Genomic DNA, 18,447 nt, shown 5'->3' with positions numbered 1-18,447 from the left:
GGCGGGTCATACTTACTAAACTTGGAAGACTTCTTTGACAAGATCACTAACCATGGATGAGGGCAAAGCCATTCATATTCCCTACCTTGACCTAGCAAAGGCATCTGACACAATAACTCACTGGTATTATACACAAACTCACAAACGTATGCATAAATCCTTATATCATCTGATGGTCAGCCAAATGACTCACAGATAGGACACATGAAGTTAGGGTGGAGGAATCCACCTCCACCAAGGGGACTGTTACTAGTGGTGTCCCACAGGGCTCGGTACTGCAGCCTCTCCTGTTTGGAAGATATTTCTCTTAAGTGAAGACAAATGTAGAGGGCCTTTGGCTGACCAAAATTGCTGATAACTGCCAAGTTGGGTGCAATCACTGAATCACCATAAGATGTAGATATCCTCCAAGATGGTCTAGCACATATAAATAACTGATACCAAAACCAAGACCTAAAACTCAATGCAAACAAATATGCATAATTATACCCTTTGGGAAGATGACCACACCTGCAAGCTACAACAGTGACAACACTCCCCTAAGAGAAGACCCAGTGGTAATGGACTTGGGAGCTCAAGTTGACAGTAACCTGAACTCTGATCATCACGTGTCCATGGTAGTGAGCAAATCCTTCTATGTGGCGCAACTTATTAAGTAAGCGGATGACATCCAGATCTAAGGAGATTATAGTCCCACTACACTAAGGCCCTAGTTAGGTCAATAATAGAGTATGATGCATCCTTCAACATGTACCTGACCAGACATCTGCAACAGCTGGGGTGGCCACAGAGGGTCCTCACCAACAAAATACAGGGTGTAGATACTATGTCCTATAAAGACTGCCTCAAAGCACTGTCACTGTACTTGGTCTCCTACAAACACTGATGGATCTACTACACATTCGCAAAACGGACTAAACTAGAATTACCTGACCTAAGCATCTAAACCTTGTCTGTGACAAACAAAATATGTTGGAGGTACAGGCATATGTTTCAGAGATTACCCCTTTTCTGGAACAGATTCCCCATTCATGTGAAACGGAGCTCTTCTCTATGCCTATTTAATTTGGAATAATGGATAGGAAATTGCAGATTCACCCTTGGCTTGTTGCCTGTGTCCTTATGGACAAGAGCAGTTTGTAGATGCTCTAAGGCGCAGGCATATACTAAAGCCATTCTAACCAGTGGGCATTGATAATTCAGAAAAATAGGGCAAGAATGGCTAGGCTTAAAAAGGATCTAGGGTCGTTATCCCAGCAACCTCAAATTATCTTAATAGTCATTCAGACTGGTTGGACTTTTCCTTGGTTTTGTGAGGTTCGAGATTTCTTTTTTGGAACCCCCTTGCCATTCCTTTTTAAACCTCAGTGTTCTCCCCATGAAAACACTGGCATAGTCCAGCAATTGTCTAAGAGAAAGTAAAACCCCCACAAGGAGAATCAGAAAAGTACAGTTGTGTACACTTACCATAAATGTAGATGTTAGAGTGTATTCACTGTTGCAGTCATTACATCTGGGTAATCTGCTGGCAGGTTGCCCTCAGTCGGCCTGATTAACAAAGTCTTGGGTCCTGCGTCGGTTGCTGTCCCTTCTTCCATGATGTCAGGTTGTCAGGGGTTTAAAACATGTAGCTGACACCATTACATCAGTTTTTCTTGCCCCAGATGTCGGGTGCCCCCAAATGGGGAGCCAAATATTTAAGTAATTAAAAACACAAAAATATACCTCCAAACAAAAGTAAATACACCAAAAAGGCTTTTAAGCATAGTAAAGGAAAGTAGAGGTATAGTAAGAGAAAAAATGTGGTTGGAGGGAGGGTAACCAGGATTGCAACAGTGAATACACTCAAACATCTACATTTATGGTAAGTGTACACAACTGTACTATTATACAGCATTAGGACCAGCTATAAGGCCCTGCAGGACAGCAGTGGCAAAGCCAGCTCTGGATTTAGAGAAGAAAGGTAAATGGTAATGTTTGGTGAATGTATGGACTGATCTGCAGGTAGCAGCTTCTAGAATGTCTCTGGTAGGAACACCCCTGAGAAAGGCTGTAGAAGTAGATGCAGCCCTGGTGGAATGAGATCTGATCCCCTGGGGGATAGTTTTACCATGGTGCATATAGCAGAAATGAATACAATGGCTTATCCATTTGGAAATAGTCTGCTTTGAAATAGCCTTTCCCTCTGCCCCTGCAGCAAATGCCACCAGTCGTTGTTCAGATTTTCTTAGAGATGTTGTCTGTTTTAGTAAAATCTAAGTTGTCTGTGTACATCCAATGAATGTAGAATCCACTCCCCTTTGTTCTGTGGATTGGGAAAGAAAGTTGGCAAATGAATGGTCAGATTAAGAGCCACACTAGATACCACCTTAGGCATGAAGGATGGATTGGTCCTGTGAGACACCCTGTCTGCATGAAAAATAATGAAAGACTCCACTGCCATAAGAGCCTGTAATTCAGAAATCCTTCTAGGTGAAGTGACTGCTAAAAGGAAAGATGTTTTCCAGGAGAGAAAATTTAAGCCTGTAGTAGCAGCTGGCTCGAAAGGAGGGAGAGTGAGTTTTTCCAATACAAAACTGAGGTCCCAGGCAGGGGTTGGAGGTCTCTTGGGTGGTCCTAAGTGTTTGGCACCTCTGAGATGCTGCTTTAGCAGAGGATGAGAGAAGAGGGGAGGTTCTGTATTGTAAAGAGCTGAAATGGCTGAGGCATGGATTTTTATGGAAGAAAAGGACAGGCCCTTGTGAAGCATCTCAGTTAAGTTTTGTAAAATCTAAGGAATATTGGGCACTGCTGTGTTTATCCCTTGTGACTGATTCCACATAATCTTTTCCATTTGTCAGCATAAGATTTTCAAGTACTAGGCCTTCTTGCCTCCAAAATGACATCCATCACAGGCTTGCTGAGGGATGCTAAGGGTGAATTTAGGTGATTAGTCACACTGCAAGATTCAAAGATTGGAGTTGAGTGTGCAGAATTTGATTGTTCTGCTGAGACAGTAAGTAAGGTGTCTGAGGCAGGTGCCACGGAGGAAGGTGTGACACATTGCACAAGAGTGGGTAACAGTGTTGACGAGGCCAGTCTAGAGCAATCAAAATCATTTCTGGTTTGTCCTGTTTGACTTTTAGTAGAACTATGGAGAGCAGAGGCAGAGGGGGAAAAGCATAGACTGATAGGTTTTTCCAGCTGAATGATAGAGCATCCACTTTCCAGGCTTTTTGTGAGGAGTTCTTGTGCAGAATTTGTCCAACTGATAGTTCTGGGGTGAGGCAAAAAGATCTATGTCTGGACTCCTCCATTTGCGGGTCAACATGTTGAAAATCCGTGGTTCCAGTCTCCATTCGTGTGGGTCCATGAGACTACTGCTTAGTTAGTCTGCCACAGTATTCAGCTTTCCTGGCAGGGATTGAGCTTGTAGTTGTATTTGATAGGTCAAGGCTGTGTTCCACAATGCCATGGCTAGTCTGCAAAGGGGGTAGGAGTGTGTACCCCCCTGCTTGTTTATGTACCACATAAAGTACAGTTTTGTACCTACCATAAATGTAGATGTCCGAACTGGATAGCATCTGCAGTCATTACAGCTGGGTTGTCCTGTCGCCAGGCAGCCCTTCAGTCGGCCGGATTCCAAAGTCCGGGTCCGGCTTCGGCTGATGTCGCACTTCTCCCGACGTCATCTCTGTTGGTCTTCGGGTATAAAAGCATCAGCCGACGCCATTTTCCTCAGTGTTTCTTGCCCCAGATGCCAGAAGCCCTCTAGGAAGGCTAAAATTTTTGGATAGAATGCCAATGTTTCCAAAAAAGGTATAGGTAAACACAAAAATAAGCATGTATGTACATATTTACAAACAAATACACCATAAAAGACTCCCCCCCACCAGTTAGCTATTAGGGGGTAAACACCTAGGAGTACCACAGAGGGAAGGAGGGAGGTAATCCTGACTGCAGATGCTATCCAGTTCGGACATCTACATTTATGGTAGGTACAAAACTGTACTATGTCCTTCATGGATGCATCTGCAGTCATTACAGCTGGGTAGAATACCATAGCCAACTAGGGAGGAGGATAAAGGAAGATTATGGTGTGTTTAGGATCCCTTGCAGTATAGCAGTGGCAAACCCTGCTCGGGATCTGGAATATAGAGGCAAATTATAATGCTTGGCAAATGTATGCACGGAGGTCCAAGTAGCCGCCTCAATAATGTCTTTGGTTGCCACTCCTCGTAAGAAGGCTGTGGTAGTGGCTGTTGCCCTTGTAGAATGAGGTCTTATGTTCTGTGGAATTGGTTTTCCATGGAAAGAGTAACAGAATCGAATGCAATTTCCTATCCATTTGGAGATTGTCTGTTTGGAAATAGCTCTTCCTTCCCTTCCTGTTGCATAGGCTACAAAAAGTTGGTCAGTCTTTCTGTTGCTTTTGGTTCTGTCCAAGTAGTAGCGTAGCTGTCTATGTACATCCAAGGTATGCAATATTCTTTCCCTCTGTTTTGTGGGTTGGGAAAGAAGGTAGGTAGGTGGATTGCCTGGTTTAAGGACACCCTGGATACCACTTTAGGCATAAAAGTTGGATTAGTTCTCATGGACACTCTATCTTGGTGGAAGATTAGGAAGGGTTGAACTGCCATTAAGGCCTGTAGTTCTGAGACCCTCCTTGCTGAAGTAATTGCCAGTAGGAAAGCAGTTTTCCAAGACAGGTATTTTAGGTCTGCTGTTGCTGCTGGTTCAAAGGGTGAAAGTGTCAACTTTTCTAGTACGAAGTTTAAGTCCCAAGTTGGCAATGGTGGTTTCCTTGGGGGTTTTACATTCTTGATTCCTCTGAGAAACTGTCTGAGCAAAGGGTGTGAAAAACAGGTGGATCAAAGCTGTATTCTGCTGAAATAGCTGATGCATGTATCTTGATGGAGGAGTAGGACAGGCCTGAATAGAGAAGTTCGGCCAGGTACTCCAGAATATTAGGCATATCTATGTTTGACACATCTTTTCCTCTTTCAGAACTCCAGGTGACAAACCTTTTCCATTTTCCAGCGTAGTTCCTTCTTGTTGAAGGTCTGCGTGCTTCAAGAATAATGTCTTTAACTCTTTGGGAAAGTTCTTGATTAGCTGCTGCTATGTGATGTTCCATGCAGTCAGTTGTAAGCTGTTCAGGTTTGGATGTATGGTGCTGTAGTTGTTCTGAGTTAGCATCAAGGGCATCAGTGGTATTGACCACATATTGTTCCGAGACATGCTCCTCAGCAGAGGGTACCAGTGTTGTCTTGGCCAGTTTGGAGCTATCAGGATTATTCTTGGCTGTTCCTCCTTGATTTTTAATAATACGTGGTGTATCAAGTAAAATGGTGGAAATGCATATGCTGTTAGGCCTTTCCAGCTGAAGGAGAGAGAGTCCACTATCCATGTTAATGGGTGGAATGTCCTTGTGCAAAATTTTTGAGCTGGTGATTGTGGGGTGATGAATAGATCTATCTGAGTCATACCCCATTTCTTTGTGATGGTCTTGAAGATGTCCGGGTGCAGGTGCCATTCGTGGGCATCGGATGTGGTTCTGCTTAATATGTCTGCTAGAGTATTTTCTTTTCCTGGTACAAATATTGCCTGTAGCTGGATGTTGTAGCTGAGTGCCAGGGTCCACAGTTCCAAAGTCAGTCTGCATAGGGGTGCGAATGAGTGCCTCCCTGTTTGTTGATGTACCACATGACTGTGGTGTTGTCTGTCCTTATCATCAACTGACCCTCTTTGAGAAATGGTCTGAACCTTTGGATTGCCAGTTTTACTGCCAGCATTTCTTTTAGGTTGATGTGCAGGTGAAGTTGATCCTGAGTCCACAATCCTTGCACGCGTTTGTCCATCATGTGGGCCCCCCATCCTAGGTCTGAAGCGTCTGTTGTGATGATCTGGCTTGCTTGACCTCTGCGAAAGGGAAGGCCTGGGTTTGACTGGCATGCCTGAGCCCACCATAGGAACTCCTGTTTTATGCATGGAATTAGTGGGATTTCTGTTTCTAGGCTGTGCCTGTGCTGGGACCATAAATTCCTTAGGTACCACTGTAGTTTTCTCATATGAAGTCTGGCAAATGGGACCAAAATTATGCATGATGCCATGAAGCCTAAGGCCTGCAGTACCTTTCTTGTTGTTAACTTGTTCAGTTTTGTTAGTGCCAAGAAGTAAAGAGGGAGTTCTTTTGTTTTCTGTAGTTAGGAATGCCATTTGTCTTACTGTGTCCAATTCCGCCCCAAGAAAGTCCTTGTTTGGGATGGTATCAGCCTTGACTTTTGTAAATTGACTGTGTATCCCAGTGCTTGTAGCAAGTAAATGACCCTTTGTAAATCTGTTGTCAACTTGCTTTTGTTGTCCCCTTGTAGTAGGCAGTCGTCCAGGTATGGGTAAATTTGAATTCCCTGTAGTCTGCAATGGGATTACTGATGCCAGGCATTTTGTGAATACTCTGGGCAGTAGATAAGCCAAAAGGCAATGCTGAGAATTGATAGTGCTCTGATCCTGCAAGAAATCTGAGGTATCTTCTGCAGATTGGTCGAATAGGGACGTGCAGGTATGCCTCCTTGAGATCTAGAGTTACCAGCCAACACTCCTTGCCCAGCATGGGAAGAAGTTGCTGTAGGGTCAGCATTTTGAATTTTGGCACAATGATGTATGTATTTAAGGTGGACAGGTCGAGAATTGGTCTCCAACTTTTTTCCTTTCTTGGAACTAGGAATAGTCTGGAGTAGAACCCCTTTCCTTGCTCTGCTGTTGGTACTTTTTCCACAGCTCTCATGTTTGCTAACTCCATTATCTGTTGTAGAGCCTCTGCTTTTTGATTTGGAGGTAGATTTGGCATTCCTCTTTTGACTGGTAAAGTGTGGAAGTGGAATCGGTAACCTTGATCTATGGTTTGTAAAATCCACTTGTCTTTTGTTATGTGGTGCCAGTTCTTTGAAAATAAAGTTAACTTTCCGCCTAGAGGAGCTGTTATTTGTTCCCTGGTAGGCGGATTTAGGGTTAAGTCACTGTGGCTGTGCTGTTGTAGTGGCAGTGGTTGTGTCTGAGCCTCTGTTGTTACCTTGCCACTGTCGTCCTCTGAAGGCACCACCTCTAGATTGGTTTCTGCCTCTGGTACGCCTATTCCTGCCCCTTTGAAATCTTGTGGAGTCTGGAAAGGACCAATTTTTGGCAGGCCAGTTCCTGCTAAACCTTGGGGGTTGAACTTGCAGGAAATCTTTAACCGTTTGAACTAATTTTGCTTTTTCTTCCATTTTCTTTATAACCTGCTGTGCAGGTGTACCAAACAAGCTTGTCTTATCCATAGGAGCATCTAGCAACTTGGCTTTAACATGATCCGGTAGAGGTTGCTCCTTTAGCCATGCATGTCTTCTTATCACTGTGCCAGTCATGGCTGATCTAAATGAAGCCTCCAGTGCATCATAGCCACATTTTAAGGAATGGTTACTAACTTGTTGTATGTTATTTACCATCTCTAATACATATTTCTTATCAAGAGATTCATCAATGGTTAGTTTTTAGTTAACTGATCAAGCATAAACTCTTGGTATTGTATCATGTGAAATTGACAGTTTAAAGCTCTAGCTGAGAGAGTAGCTGAAGTGTAAACCTTTACCCCATCTGTCTAGTGACCTTGCTTCCCGTTCAGAAGGAATACGATTTTTAAGTATGGTGGCGGCTACTGCCTTGGGACCCTGAGATATAGATTCGGCGTCTGCAAGAGGGGCCTTGTAAAGGTGGTGATGAGTATCTGGCACCCTGTAAAATCTGTCTGGTTTGGCAGGGGCTGGTGGCAGTGAATCTGGAGCAGAGCAGACATCATTGAAAGCATCATCTACCACAGAGAGAACAGGAGGTATAGCTAAGGGCCTGTGCTGTGGAAGGCGAGAAAGGTTCTAAGTCTTTTCTGGAGTCTGAAAATCTTGTTGCTGCCATTGGAAATGCTCTCGCATGGCATGTAAGGTTTCCCCAAAGGAGAATTCTTCTGGAGGAGAAGCAGCTGGAATAGATTCTTCAGCATCAGAATCTTCAAAATTGGAGAAAGGGGCCTCTGGCTGGTCAGTTATGTCTGATTCATCAGCTGAATCATCAGAGGACACTGGCTCAGGGCTCTGCCCTAGGTCTCTTCTCTGGGGCTGAGAGGCCCTGTCTGTGTGAGATTGAGATCCTCTAATTAATGTAATTAAATCTTCTGCCAAAGTAAGCATTTGATTACTAGAAGAGGGCCTGGTAGAGGGGGGTTTAACAGACACTTTTTTAGAAGTCTTGGCTGCTTTAGCCCTGGCGAAGGCCTTAATGGACATGGCTGCTGGAGGCCTAGCAGCACCACGTGCTGGGGTAGAGACATCCAAGGGAATGGTGTCTGATAAGTCATTGGTAGTCGATAAAACTTCTGAGGTTGGTTCAATAGCAGGGGCCTCAGCTGTAGAGATAGATTCAGCTGTACTTTGATCAGTTTTCGGTTTCAGCGAAACCGAGACACTCATGATTTGTTTAAGCATGGTTTCGGCCGAAACCGCGGACCGCGAGTGTCGGTCTTTATCTTTGCGTTTTTGGCAGAAAGTGTAGTCGGAGGATCCGGCGACATAATGCAAAATCAGTACCGAAAAACTGTTCTGCAAACTCCGACCGGCGCCTAAGCGTTCGTCGGTTGAAGGAAGCACAGGCGAACAGGCTGCTACGTTGTGGGCTGGGCCTAAACAAGGCAGACAGTAAGAGTGGAAATCTTTATGAGGTATTTGTTTCCCACAGGTTAAACAATTATTAACTTTTTCTGACATCGGCTGAGGCAAGAAAGAGTCCCAACGGGTACTTAGCTTTAGAAGTCTTCGAAGTAGTATTCGGTAGAAGTAATCTCTGGATCCGACCGACCGGCACTTGCGAACAGCTTCTGCTTCGGGCGCCACGCGGCAAGAAAGACTGAGGAAAATGGCGTCGGCTGATGCTTTTATACCCGAAGACCAACAGAGATGACGTCGGGAGAAGTGCGACATCAGCCGAAGCCGGACCCGGACTTTGGAATCCGGCCGACTGAAGGGCTGCCTGACGACAGGACAACCCAGCTGTAATGACTGCAGATGCATCCATGAAGGACATCTGTGGTGTTGTCTGTCTTTATCATTAATTGTCCTGGATGAAGGTAGTCCTTGAAGGCTGTCAGTGCATTCTATACAGCTAGCATCTCTTTTCGATTGATATGAAGGTGCATTTGATTTTGGGCTCCATTTGCCCTGAATGCACTTCCCTGCCAGACGAGCCCCCCCAAACATAGCCTGATGCATCTGTAGTTAGGGTTTGGGCAGCAGGGGGTGGAGTGAATGGCAGTCCCTTGTTTTGGTGGCAGGCCTCTGCCCACCATAGGAACTCTAGTCGCAGGCAAGATATGATAGGAATCATTGTTTCCAGGCTGTGACAATGTTGACTCCATAAACTTTTCAAGTACCACTGAAGTTTCCTCATATGCAGTCTTGCATATGGAATTAGAAGAATGCAGGAGGCCATGAACCCCAAGGTTTGCAGAATTTGTCTTGCAGATAGCAGGGTTTTTGTGGCCACCTGTTTGAAGTAAGTTACCAAGTGAATTTGTTTTTCTGGCATAAGGTAAGCCATCTGGGCAGTTGTATTCAAGCTTGCACCCAGGAATGTAATTTTTTGAGAGAGTACCAGTTGTGATTTCTTTTCGTTTATGGTGTACCCCAGACAAGTTAGAACCCTTTTTACAAACGCCAGATGTTTTAGAAGAATGTCCCTGTTTTCTGCCTGAATTAGACAATCATCCAGGTATGGATATATTTGAATATTTCTTTGCCTGCAAAATGCAATTACTGGAGCAAGGCACTTTGTGAAGACCCTGGGTGCAGTAGATAAGCCAAAGGGCAGTGCAGAGAACTGGTAATGCAAGTAGTCTGCTTTGAAGCGGAGGTATCTTCTGCAAGATTCCCGACTGGGATATGCAGGTAAGTCTCTTTTAAGTCTAGAGTTACCAACCAGGCATCTTTGCCTAGCATAGGAAGTAACTGTTGACGAGTCAGCATCTTGAATTTTGGAATGTCTAGCAATGTGTTTAGAGTAGATAAATCCAGAATTGGACGCCATGATTTGTCTTTTCTGGGGACCAGGAAAAGTCTTGAATAGAAACCTTGTCCCTTTTCCTCTTCTGGTACTGTTTGAATAGCCCCCATGTTCATGAGGGACAGTACTTGTTTCTGGGCCTCTGCCTACTGATTTGGGGGGCAGGTCTGGCCATCCGTTTGGAATTGGCAACGTGTGGAAATGAAATCTGTATCCTTGGGATACTATATTTAAAACCCATTTGTCCTGGGTTATAAGTTGCCAGTTTCTTGCATGAAGTGCCAGTTTCTCCCCCAAAGGGGTGGCTAAAAGGTAAGTGCTTGGTAAGTGTAAAGGGAAGTCATTGAGACTGCTTACCATACTTACCATAGGGAGGTGCCTTGTTGTTTCCAGATTTGGAGGAGGAGGAGGAGGCACCCCACTGTTTTGTTCTAAAAAGTCCTTGTGACTGAAACCTGGAGCCTTTGGAATGTCTGGGTTTGGCTTGTGTGGCTCTCGAAGGAACTGAAAAGGACCAGTTCTTAGTAGGCCAGTGCCTACTACATCTTAGAGGTTGCACTTGTAAGAAATCTTTCACAGTTTGCATAGATTTAGCTTTATCTTCCATCTTTTTTAAAACTTCTTCAGCCTTATTACCAAAGAGACGGTCCTATTGTAAAAGAGCATCCAACAATTTTGCTTTAACATGATCAGGCAGAGTTTGCTCTTTGAGCCAAGCATGCATTCTTAGCACAGACCCAGTTACAGCAGCCCTGCAAGAGGCCTCCAAAGAATCAAAACCACATTGCAAAGTATGTTTTCCAACTTGTTCAGCTGAATGCAATAAATCCTGTAAATCTTTATTTTCCACACAATCAGAAATGAACATCATTTTCTGTTTAAGCAGTTCCATGATATGTTGCTGATATTTAAGTTTATGAAATTGACAGTTTAAAGCCCTGATTACCAAGGTTGCAGAAGTGTAAACCTTCTTACCCCATCTATCCAGCACCCTGGAATCTCTATCAGAAGGGGTATGATTTTTAGCAGTAGAAGCCTTAATGCCCTTGGGACCCTGAGAAATGGTTTCAGGATCTGCAGTAGGATTTTTGAAAAGGAATTTGTGGGAGTCAGGAACCCTGTAGTATCTGTCTGGCTTACAAGGAGCTGGAGGCAGAGAATCAGGAGCCATACCAGATTCTGAAAAAAAATCATCAACAATGTCTAGAACGGGAGGTATAGCCAAAGGCCTATGCTGAGGAAGAAGAACAAAATCCCTAAGTCTCTTTTTAGATTCAGAGAAATCCTGACTTTTCCAGTGGAAATGTTCCCTTAGGGTATGTAAAGTTTCCCCAAAAGAAAAATCCTCAGGGGGAGAAGCAGAAGGAATGGAATCTTCTGCATCAGAGTCCTCATAAGTAGGTATAGAGAATTCCTGTTCATTAGAAGAGTCAGAAGAAATAGAATCCTGTTCAGAATATTCATCATCAATGTCTTGCCTAGGCCTCTAAGAAGGGGGGGGGGGGGGGGGGTTGGCTACCCCTGATCAGAGTAATTAAATCTTCAGCCATTTTGATCATTTGATTTTTAGGCACAGGGGCCTGCACATATGGCCCAGGCGTCATTTTTTAGACATAGATTTCAATTTTGGCCTTAGTTTTGAAGATGGCATTGGTGCAATATACAAATCTGTAGGCCTGAAAACACCCTCAGAAGCCGGTGCCTGCACAGCGGCTATGGACCCATCTAAGGTAGAGACATCCGCAGGTTCCATAATTGAAGCATCTCGTGGCATACCGGACTCCGAATGGGTCTCAGTAGAGGCCTGCGAATCAGAGATAGCGGGTATCAGGGGCTGCAAAAGCGCCTCACTGAGTACCGGCGAACTGGTGACTGGCTTAGGAGAAGTGTTGTTGTCAGTTTTGGACCTCGACAGCCTGTCTCTGTCTTTTTCTTTGCGGTTTTTAGGTATTCCGATAGTTGGATTGCTAACAGACGACATTTCTGGATAATTGAAGCATGAGCCAAAATATTTAGAAGCAAAAATATAACGACATTTAATAGTGCGTTGATTAAATTTAGCACAAAACCAACAGCAAGGTACTTTGTGGTCAGGGCCTAGGCAAGTAATACAGTACAAATGAAATTCCTTATGAGGTATTTGCTTCCCACAAGTAATGCAATTATTAACTTTTACTGACATTGGTAAGGAGCAAGAAAAAGTTTCCCTGATAGGGTACTTAACTTTTTAGTTGGAGACTTTGGTTCTGAAACTCGAAAACGAAAATTTCAGGAGTCGGCCGACCGGCACTTGCGAACTGCTTCTGCTTCAGGCACCGCGTGGCAATAAAGACCGATGTAATGGCGTGAGCTGCATGTTTTATACCCCTGACGTCATGGAAGAAGGGACAGAAACCGACACAGGACCCAAGACTTTGTTAATCAGGCCGACTGAGGGCAACCTGTCAGCAGATTACCCAAATGTAATGACTGCAACAGTGAAACACGAAGAACATCCGAGCTCTCCACAGAGTCTCAACCAGAAATACAAGGAAAAAACCCTGTATCCATCCCTGCATCTTTCTGTTCAGATTAAGAATCTTGAATATCTTCAGGAAAAGCAGTATCCCTCTTTCTTTTACCCGAAACTACTTTACAAGAAGGATTAACAGCCTGAATTAAAAAAAAAAACTGAACCAGACCCAGTAAACTACTCCTATCTAAAGAAAATTAAAGAGGAGTAGATACATGCTTGGTTTTCTATTTCTTTTTGACAGGACGAATGGGGCCAACTCAACTGTGTTACTAACATCATCAGTAGATTCCCCAGGGAAAGGCACAGCATTCTGACACAACAGGGGAAATTTCCCTGTCTCCCACGACCAACAAGAGTGGCTCTCACTTGCTCACTGAGGGGATCCCAACAGCCATGGAGGATGTGGCTAACCCCTAGTCTATTGTGGCTGTAAGTGCTCCACAGAGGGATCTGGGGTAAAAGATGAGTGGTCTGAGGTACAACAAATTGCCACAGAAGGGTTAACCACCTGAGGGTAAGGCAAATTATTAACCTGTTGTGATGGCAAAGGCTGTTTGCTTTTTTTTTCTTTTTGTGGCTAGAAGAAAGACAGACCATGAAACTGGTAGTCTGCTCTATGGCCATGCAGAAAATGGTGACAATTTCTCAGGGAAGACAAGCAGTAATAGCCGGGAAACATTACCAGTCCACAAAAGTTACTTTTTTTTTTTTTTTTACAAAAAACACAGTAAAAAGCACTTTAAAACAGTATGCTAGCCTAATAAAAGTAGAATAAACAATTTCTCCACAGAAAAGAAAAATGTTTTCTGTTACTTTACAACACTTTTAAACAGACAGAAAAAAATGAGCACTCCATTTAAATGTATGTTAATGGTCTCAAGACAGTCCATTGCAACATAACACTCCAAGCTTTAAAATAACTTTCCTGAAAAGGAAAGTAAAATGACATCAACAAAATTAATAAAATGGAAGTTTTTCCCCCAGAGGGAATATATTTGCCCAGCAAAGGAAAGCGCAAGCTGACCATTAATCCTCGAAAGCCTCAGAGGAACGTACTCCTTTACGGCAGTAAGGCTCTGGAGGATTTCATGACCACGTCAGGTAAGCTTGAGCTGACCTACAGTTTGGCCATGTGGAAGATGCCCTGAAGCTTTTGGTCTGGCTGTTATACCCTTGGAAGGACATAACCCATACTTCTAAAGCTACTGCAGCAGTGATCAATATGATGAACATCATAAAGGATAACACTGCAAAACTGGACAGGGATGTGTCGCTCGTCTGGTCAGGATAAAACAGGCAAACATTTGTGGGTTCTGTTCAAGCAGCTTTATTACACACAAACACATCAGAAATGAGGTTTTGTAACAAACTCAAATAAACTTATAAACAGACTGACTATAACATTCATACATGTTAACACTGTGGCTGTTCTCCCAAAATGGCACTGCTGCCTGCACGTGCTCTGTATTTACATGCATGTGCTACATCTGGAAATGCGTTTTAAAGGTTCATACACACACTGTGATCTACATCCTCTCTCTTTAAGAAATAGTCCTTTTATGAAATAACAGTTTTCAATCACATGCAATTTACAGAAAAAAGAAGTTATGTCCTTACCATAACGTTCCATGTGGAGTGTTCATCTCGCCTTGGTTATTACACATGGGTTCGGAGCCGATCCTCGGCTCCGTGTCGGCCGCCTGCAAGCTCTGCATCGAGAAGAAGCTCGAATTCACCTAATACCCACAATCCCCCTCTGCCTTTACCTCAGATCTAGTTTGCAAGCAAACCAGTCATAGAGAGCACACACACATACCAAAAATTACCTAATGATAGGATTATCTATATACATATATATATATATATATATATATATATATACATACATACACAAGTGTATCGTATAATACAACTAATGCAACTGCAGAAGGAGAATACTCCAGACCAGGCACCAAAATGAACGTTCTTCCTAAGGGTGGGAAGGGTGGGAGTGTAATAACCAAGGCGAGATGAACACTCCACATGGAACGTTATGGTAAGGACATAACTTCTTTATGTGAGAGTGTTCAATCTCGCCTTTGTTCTTACACATGGGTAGCGTCCCTAGCTCCATGATCCTGAGGAACTCAAGGGAGAACGTTCTTGAGCACAGTGGAACCAAAGGTTGCCCTATCCCTAGAAACCCTGTCCACTTTGTAATGAGAGACAAATGTATGTGGTTTAGCCCAAGTAGCAGCCGCACAGATCGTATCTAATGGTAAGCGAGCTGCGTGAGCTAAGGATGTAGACACTGATCTGGTAGAATGTCCTTTGGGCTTCACTGATAACGTTTGATTAAAAGCCTCATAAACGTATGTGATACAATCAGTTAGCCATTTGGAAAGAGTTCGTTTCGTAACTGCTACACCCTTTCTGCTGTCAGCAAAAGCTACAAATAGTTGATCAGATTTCCTGTGATCTTTTGTTCTATCCAAATAAAATCTGAGTTGTCTATGGACATCCAGCTTGTGCAACATATACTCCAATTTATTAGAGTGGTTTTTGAAAAAGGTGGGTAATTCAATGGACTGATTAATATTATTAGTAGAGCAAACTTTGGGGAGAAAGGATGGATTAGTGCGAAGGGATACTCTGTCAGAGTGAAAAATTAAATAAGGGTGTTTAATAGAAAGGGCTTGAAGCTCAGACACTCGCCTAGCGGATGTAATGGCCACTAGGAATAGAGTTTTCCATGACAAAAATTTCAATAGGCAAATTGAGGCTGGTTCAAAGGGGGGCAACATCAATTTAGAAAGCAAGAGGTTCAAATTCCACGGTGATGTAGGACTTCTGACTGGTGGTCTGATATGAAAGGATCCTTTAAAAAGGCTTTACAAAGTCTGTGAGCCATAATAGGCGCACCACATTCTTCCACATGATAGTTAGAAATGGCAGCTAACTGCACTCTTAACGTAGCAGGAGAAGCTCCTTCATGAAATAATTCTGTCAAGAACTCCAATATCTTGTTCAACGGAGCTATAACAGGGTCCAAATGATGTGAATCAGCCCAGAAGATGAAACGTTTCCATTTGCTGGTGTAGGTCTTTGTAGTGGAAATTTTATGAGAAGCCACTAAAATATTTTGAACAGCCGGTGTAAGGGAAGCAGACCTGGCTAGAAAGGGAAGCGGAGCAGCCAAGCTGCTAGATGGAGTGATTCGAGAGATGGGTGAGGGACTCCTGACGAGTGGGTCAGTAGATCCGGCTCTGGGTCCAGCATCCAAGGTCCCCGAATGCGGTGATGCAATAGAAAGGGGAACCAAATTTGACGAGGCCAGAATGGGGCAATGAGGATTATAGTCCTCTGAAGGTTTTTGGCTTTCTGCAGAAACTTTGCAATTAGGGGAAATGGAGGAAAAGCATATAGGAGACCCGGGGGCCAATCGTGCACCAGCGTCCCTGGGGACTTCCCTGGAGGGTAATAGGGCAAAGTAGCTCCTGCATTTGGCGTTCATTGGAGACGCAAACAGATCGCAGGAAGGCTGGCCCCACTTGCGAAAAATCATGCTCGCAATTGACTGTTTGAGGGACCACTCGTGAGGCAACAGTATTGCTCTGCTCAGCCTGTCGGCTATGATGTTGGATGACCCTGGGATATGCGTTGCGATCAGAAAGCGACCCGTGGACTCCGCCCATTGCCAAATTCTCATGGCCTCTCTGCATAGTTGATAAGACCTTGTTCCCCCTTGCTTGTTTATGTACCAGACTACGGACATGTTGTCCGTCTGAACTGCAATAGTCCCTAGAGGAAGAAGGGGAGCAAAGTGTTGCAACGCTAAAAACACTGCCCTCAACTCCAGAACATTGATGTGCAGATTGTACTCCAGATTGGTTCATTCGCCTTGGACTGTCTGTCCCTGAAAGATGCCCCCCCCACCCTATCAGGGAAGCATCCGTGGTTATCGTCGCTGACGGTGCGGGTAGCACAAATGGTCTTCCACTGGACAGGTTGCAAGTCTGAAGCCACCAAGTTAGGTGTGATTTGCATGTGTTTGTTATCAAAATTTCGTGAGTCAGAGGTAGTTGTTGTGTCGGAGAGGAGTCTGGAAGAACGAGTCGAAGGGATCGAAGACGGAGCCGACCTCAACAGAGTCGGTGGAGGGAGCTCCGTCACCGTTTCCAAGACTCGAGGCTCGGAAACTGCCAACAGTTGAACACTCGGCCCCGAAGTCTGTGGAACCGGTGATGCAACTTTACTTGAAGAGCTCGGAGCCGATGACTTGGGCTCCGACGTCTTCGATTCCTTCGAGGACTTGGATGCCTGGTCAGAAGCATCCAGAGCCTCCTGAAAGGAAGGTTTTAATAAACCTCTGTCCATTAATTTCCTGCGTCTATCTGTCATGACCCTCCCACTGAAAGAATGACAAATAGAACAGTCTTCTTGCAAGTGGAGAGGGCCAAGACAGTAGACACAGGAAATATGGTTGTCAGTCACTGACATTTTTTGCCCACACTGGCAACGCTTGAAACCTGATTTGGTCTTTTCAGACATGTCAAGGTAAGTAGAAATATAGTCAAATCCAGAAAAAGAACAGTCAAGTCCAGTAAAAATGTCAAATCCAGAAAAGAGTCAATCCAGTTGTCTAATCCAAAGAGTGGAGGTAGGCCCCGAAGAGAAACCTGACTAAGTTTTATAATTTAAACGGAACCGAGATTTCCCTAAACCTTACCACACTCACACTAAAGCTAGAATAAAATTCCAAATCTTATCTGAGGTGCTCGAGCTCGACCCAGTGATGCGAACGCTGCAGCGGCAAACTAGATCTGAGGTAAAGGCAGAGGGGGGTTGTGGGTATTAGGTGATCTCGAGCTTCTTCTCGATGCAGAGCTTGCAGGCGGCCGACACGGAGCCGAGGATCGGCTCCGAACCCATGTGTAAGAACAAAGGCGAGATTGAACACTCTCACATTGATCTTTAGACATGCAATTATACAGAACTAGTTATCTGACATGCAATTATATAAAATCAAAGACATATAAAACAATTATGTCCAGGTTGCTGTGTATTTTATACTAGGTTTTGAAATAATACCTGCTAATGTAACATAAAAGTCAGAACTGGATCTAGCAACAGGGATTGTCTTCAAGGAATGTTCAACTTTAGGGACATCATCAGAAATGGGAAAGGATACTGCAACATGTTCTTCGGTGTGAACATTGTCTGTGTTGCTCTGAGATCTAGAGTCTGTATCACAGATACGATGCTGCAATATCATTTCTGATACAGGAAGATGTCTGCAGTTTCTCTTGTACCCTCAGATTCCACTAATAAGAATCTCAGCTTGGTACATATACCTCTCACTTGACCCATTCGATCAAAGCCTTTCGCCATTTGCATCCTCACTGTCTCTCCTTCTTTTAAAGGATGAAGAAATCTGCTCGTTTTATCACAGCTGGACTTCTGAGAAGCAACGTTTTTTAAAAAACTGGACTTTGACTGCTCTGTTGTTTTTACCATTAGGCACCAACAAACTAGAATTGACAGGCAAGTTTGTTCTGGTTTGCTTAGATAGAAGTCTCTGAGCAGGCGAGCCTAGTTGGTTGTCACAAGGTATATTTCTGAGATTGAGTAAATTCAAGAAGAAACCAATATTGTCAAGCTTTGACATTTCTAGTAATTGCTTTGCACTCTGCACTGCACATTCAGCAAGGCCGTTTGACTGAGGATATTCAGGACTGCTAGCAACATGGATAAAGTCCCACTCTTTAGCAAATCTCTGAAACAACTGACTGGTAAACTGAGAACTGTTGTCAGAAATAACTTTTTGTGGACTACCATGGACTGGGAAATTATGTTTCATCTTATTAATAATAGCACTGGACATTAGGTTA

This window comes from Protopterus annectens, chromosome 2.part0, assembly GCF_019279795.1.
Source record: "Protopterus annectens isolate FY-2018-M chromosome 2.part0, PAN1.0, whole genome shotgun sequence".
In the NCBI taxonomy this organism is placed as follows: domain Eukaryota; kingdom Metazoa; phylum Chordata; order Ceratodontiformes; family Protopteridae; genus Protopterus; species Protopterus annectens.
Note: the sequence above shows the minus strand (reverse complement) of the source record.